Here is a 6,000-nt window from a genome sequence, read left to right as displayed (position 1 = left end):
CTTTCTCTTTATTTGGCGGTGGAACAAAGCCTAATTAACAATGTGTTTCACTATGTACAGTATATTGCATCTTATTAGATTAGTTGTGGCTCCTGTCCAATCAAACGGGTTTTTACCATAGTCACTTACATACATTCATTCTTCTTCCCAGTCACTTTTAGGATATGTACACATGGGACTGTGGGCCTGATTCAGAGCCGCTCGTAAGCGGCCGCTCGTTCGCTCTGAGCGATGTTCGCACAACTGCGCATGCGTATGGGTCGTAATGCGCATGCGCAAACCAGTCATTGAGGTCGGAAATCGAGCGCTCGCAAAACAGCGAGGGACTGCTAATTTGATTGACAGAATGTACCATTTGTGGGTGGTAACAGGGGAAGGTGCTTGAAAACGGGGGAGTGGAGATCCGAACGCAGGCGTGCCTAACGGTAAAAAGGGCGTTTAATGGGAGTGCATAATTAGTAAAGGAGCGTCATCGACCACGTCACTTGGTTGTCTTTTAGCCTGAACTGCTCGCAGTGATTGCGGGAAGTAAAACCTACCACAAGCACTGCGAGCAGTTCAGATGCCTTTCGATGTACCCGATTAATCAAATAAATACCGGAGATGACGTGTGAAGCGAATGGCAAAGGGGCATCTTTACAAAATAGCGAGCGCATTTTTCGTTCGCTCACTCACACATAGAGGCGTCAACAAACCGCAATGAGCGAGCGCACAATTTAAATAGCCGACCCCTTTTTTTGAATGACTGGCCACAAATAGCGTCTGGGTCTGAATCAGGCCCTGTGGGTTCATGGCAAAGTGAACACTATGTCAAAAAAGCAATCTATTGCTCAATATGAGGAGCGGCTTGCCTATACTTTCTGTGATGGCGGGCCCTGAATGTTGTCTTATTTTACCTGCCGGTATTCAGTGAGTACAAACAAACCGCTACCAATATGTGACTATTTTGAGGCCTAGTTAACGCAGTGAGAGGCAGCTCAGTGCAGATGGAGATACAGCTGCCCGTGGAATCTGTTCACTCCATACTGATAGCCACCAAGGAGCAGTGGTTTACTACAGGTAATAGCAGGAGTAATACAAGGCTGGAGGTGTGAAACCAGCAGGGTGATACATATAAAGAGAGGTGAGAAGTGGCTGAAAACCCCTTTCCTTATCTGTTCTTGGCCACAGCAGATTTGGGGGGAGAAGTATCAAACCTTGGAGAGATATAAAGTGGAGAGAGATAAAGGGGTAGAGGTTGTATTCATAGAGCAGTTGAAAACCCTGTTTTAAGGAAAACAGGGCTTTTCACTGCTTTCGTTAATTCATACAGTGGGTTACCATGGAGAAAGTTACTCCATTTTATCTCTCTTCAAGGTTTGATACATCTCCCCCATTATGAGATATGGTGCTGCAGAGGAGAATAATCTGAGCTGCTTTATCATTGCAGAGCCTCCTAGCCATTTCCGGAGGGTAGGCAAGTATGCATGAATGTGAGAACTCCTTACGGTACTGTCGGATTTCTGAAAAGGGTACGGGTCCATGCCATGTCCAAAGTGAGTTGTATATCTGCAGTTTCAGCAGCAACCTATACAGGCACTAATCTGCCTCATTTACCTGCTTACATATAGGACCTGATTCAGACCCGCTCCCTGACGGGCGATTTTCGCTCAGTGCGCATGCGTATAATTCGCAGTGCGCGTGCGCAAGCCAGTCTTTGCGATCTGTTTTTGGTTGCTCGTAAGCCACTATCAGGTCGCTGCTCTGAGTGACAGATAGTGCCGTTTGTGGGTGGTAACAAGGGAAGATGCTTGTGAACGGGGGAGTGGATGTGTGAACGCAGGCATGTCAGGCCGCCAAAACGCTGTTTAAAGGGCATGCATAATTAGCAAAGTAGCGTCATTGCACACGTCACCTGCATGTATTTCAGCCCGCACTGATCGCAGTGCTTGCAGCGAGGAAAGGCAACCCCAAAGGCTGCGAGAAGCTCCGATGATGGTCCAGATTAATCATACATTTCCCGGAGATGACGTGTATTGCGAGTGGCAAGGGGGCGTCTTCAGACACTTGCGAGCGCACTTTGCCGTAGCTTGCTAACACATAGTGGGCGTCCTTACGCGACGCAGTGCAATCGCTTAATTTAAATATCTGGCCCCTTTTTGCCAGAGAGCGATCGCATCTTACGAGCGAGTCTGAATGAGGTCCATAGTGCTTTATTTTTATATAGGCACAATCAAAGCAAAGTATTTCCATTATAAAAGAAGCTATTTGTTCTTAGTGTATACAGAACAGGACCACTATATAAACATTATCATGGTGGGTTCCAGTCTTTAAATCTGTGATTTTAGAACTGATGTAAGTTAAGTTGGGTACACACTTAGCAATATTTTTTAACAATTTGCCCAACTCCAATGAATCAGAATGGCAAATCATCAAAAAGTGTGTGTATGCTCTATATCCGGCGGTACACAGTCCCGTGGGGTCGTCAGCCGAATCGTCAGGTCGGCCCTACATGCAGCTCAATCTGACGATGCAGCTGACGACCCCATGCAGCGAGATGTGGCAGGGGCCAACATATCGGGCGGTCGGGCACCGGATCGTCTAATGTAAGGGTGAGCAATAAGTGGCCATCCAGCTGTTGTAGAACTACACATCCCAACATGCCCTGCCACAGTTTTGCTATTTGACCATGCTAAAACTGTTACAATGCATGCTGGGATTTGTAGTTCAATAACAATTGAAGGGCCACTTATTGCCCACCCCTGGTTTAATGTGCACCAGCCACCTGATATGTCCACCTGTCGGCAGGGTAGGGGGGGGGCCCATTGGATCGCTGTTCTTAAAATACTTAATTTTTCATGTTTTAGTAATGGTATAAAACTGGTAGGTAGCAAGTGTTTTCCAGCAAATTAAAGTCTATACAGTATGTTTGGTTACAAAAAAATGTATTTAATGTATACTCACCTACAGAGCCGTAACTAGACTTTTTGATGCCCTCGGCCAGAAAGAGCATTGGCGCCCCCCAGTTTTCAAATAGTGACATAAGGTGTGCACTTGAAAAAGGGGTGCTGCCTCATGGGGAAGGGGCAAGGAGTCCCATGGCTGCACTGATTACAATACTTATGCAGTATAACACCCCAGCTCTAGATGTAGGAGAGCGCTGGTTCAGCTGCATCTGCAGCAGGATTTGTCCATCACAACAGCTGTGCACAAGCCTGGAGCCAGCAGTGTAGATCATAGTATAGAAAAGTGCAGTTTGTAGTGTATATGAAGCAAATATCAGAGGCGGGTTTGAGAGGATGGGTATGACAGTATTTTAAAATGTGTGCATTAAATAAAAGATGATGTGACTGAAGGTGCTTGGGAAGGTGGCCACATGGAGGGGGAGTCAGCCACAGAGGAGATAGGGGCGGCCAGGAGATGCCAAGGATCAAAGTAGAGGAAGCTACAAGAAAGAATAATTAAAAACAGAAAATTGACAGGCGCCATTGAACAGCGCCCCTTGCCCTCCGGTACCCTGTGTTGTGGCACATGTCGGACCACCCTTACCTACTTTTCAGCTCTCTCCTCTTCTCTCCCTGAGGAGAGATCCCGGCTGACTGGAGGTGGGTGAGGGGCCCAGCACTACATGTCATTAGGCCCTGTCCCTCACAGGGAATGCTGTTATTTGCGGGTAGATCTTGAGGGTGCGAGACCAATATGCCATAATTTGCATAGAAACATGTCATATTGGCTCCGCCCCCTCACATGGAATTAGCCTCCCCATAATGCCCACTTTGTTAGGAAGTGGGCAGGATGCAGGAGGACCATCTACTCTTCCTGGGGTGCTGGGGACTGCCTGTGAATTGTGGTGTCTCCCGAAGACAAGTTTTCAAAAAACTTTTAACTCAGACCTGCAAGTTCAAAAGCACTTTCCCATAAATGCAACACCCCCACATACCTGTCCCACATCATTTACCCCATTTTTAATCTTTTAAGAGAAATTCACCTAAAAACTTTCTTCTCAGTATTGGCCATATTGTGCTATTTAAATCCATCCAAGTGCCTGATTATTCATTGCCAGAGTTGTACCAGAGATTCTGCACTGCGTAAAAGAAGCCCTGAGTATTTGTGATTGTTTTATACTTTATTTATACCTTTCTGTGTCCATCCTTTTTTTTTTTTGGTTGTACAATTCCCACCAACCAATTACCCCTCCTTCCCTTCTCTTATTTTGTTGACATACTGTATGAGTCTTTTGTGTAGTTCATATAATGAGTTGTAAAGAATCTTGTAGTTTAGGGTTATTTGTCTTTTACGATGTTATGTATTATGTATTGGATGTAATCTGTCTTTAGAGTCTGTGTATTCTTTCTCCACAAATCATCAAACATTTCACTGTACTTAACTTCCTTCTTATAATGTTACATTTACATTCTGATATATGCAGCAACATCATTGAGGTCAGGCCTGACAATACCCATTTCACCAGGAGAAAGAACTATACTATACCTTAAAGAAGATTTATAATAGTTTTAGTGGGATTATTTCCATTTGTCAATAATTTAAAGGATACCTCCACGAAAAAATTAAAATGTTGTTATAGGGTGGAGTACTAACACCTAAACTATAACTGTTACTAACTTGCCGAACCATGGCAGTGTCCCTAATGGATCTAAAGGTGCATACACACTAGACGATATTTTGCATGATTTGCCCAATTTTGACGCATCGGAACGACAAATCGTGTAAAATGTGTCCAAATCGTGAGTGTCCACTCACGATCACGATGCGCGTCCCCGCGGGTCGTACATCGCATCTTCAGATCTTGCCTATAGCAGGCAAGATTTGCCAATCTCGAGATTCAGGTTGTTTGTCAGATAGTTTGTCAGATTGGACAGATTATGCAAGATATCGTTTGTCAGGGAGTGCACGGGAGTTGCCGGGGGAGTTCAAGGGAAATTGTTGATGATATTGCATCTTTTGTGAGTCATCTAGTGTGTACGCACCTTAAAAGTTCCAAGCTGCCTCCACTCTCCTTTTTCTGCGCTACCTATTTGAAACAATCAGCGGATGTCAATACACACAAGGTAATTTTCAGGAGATAGGGTATTACAGCAGGAGGTTTTAGATCAGCTGATAGAAAAAGTCAGACCCAGGCCCACACCAAACATTCCTCTGTGTCCTCTCCTGTGTCGCCAACAGCCTAACGCTATTGGTGATGTGTTACTGTCAAATGCGCAAATGCGGGAGCCATCTACGCATGCCTCTTCATCCCAACGGGATCAGCAAAACTAGAAAGGCTTACTGCTGTTTAGTACATATAAACAGCCTTGCATTCCCCATACCTGATTATAGGGAAATGAGGATGAGGGGGAAGTAGGGGCCGCCAAAGGAAATCATTGTTGATCATTGTCTTCATTTTCAGTAGCCTGTGATCAGTGGCGTAAGTTCATCCCAGACGCCCGGAGGCAAGTTATAATTTGGTGCTTCACAGCCGCTAATACTGTAATGTAACAATTCACATGCAGACAGGCTATAGATAGATGAAGGCAGCAGCTGATGGTCTGACATGGAGCTCTCCACTAGTGTATGGTGGCTTCTCAGGTGCTGGGAAGGGGTGCCGTGTATTGGGCGGCCATGACGGTACACTCCGGGTACATAGTTACAGCTCTAAGTGGGGTGTGTGTATGTTATGTAGGAGGAGGAGGAGGTGCCCCTTCAGAGCTGGAGCCCGGCGGCAGGCGCCTCCATTGTCTCCCATAGTTCTGCCCCTGCCTGTGATAAACCTTTACCTGTGGTAAACGGCAGAGATAGCAGCTATGACTCATTGCTAAGCCCTATATGTGGGTACACATGACTTTCAGGTGGTTTAGATAAAAAATATTAAGTTTACATTATAATCATTACCATCACCATGACCATCACTGTTTGTGTAGTTTAACTTATTTTTTGGTCAGGAAAATTGTCATGTGTCCTTTGCTTACAGCTTGTGTATGTATGTGTGTCTGTGTATGTGTGTGTGTCTGTGTATGTATGTAT

Source organism: Taudactylus pleione, unplaced genomic scaffold, assembly GCF_031769625.1.
Source record: "Taudactylus pleione unplaced genomic scaffold, aTauple2 ptg000114l, whole genome shotgun sequence".
Classification (NCBI taxonomy): domain Eukaryota; kingdom Metazoa; phylum Chordata; class Amphibia; order Anura; family Myobatrachidae; genus Taudactylus; species Taudactylus pleione.
The sequence above is the reverse complement of the archived record's forward strand: the minus strand, read 5'-3'. Positions refer to the sequence as shown.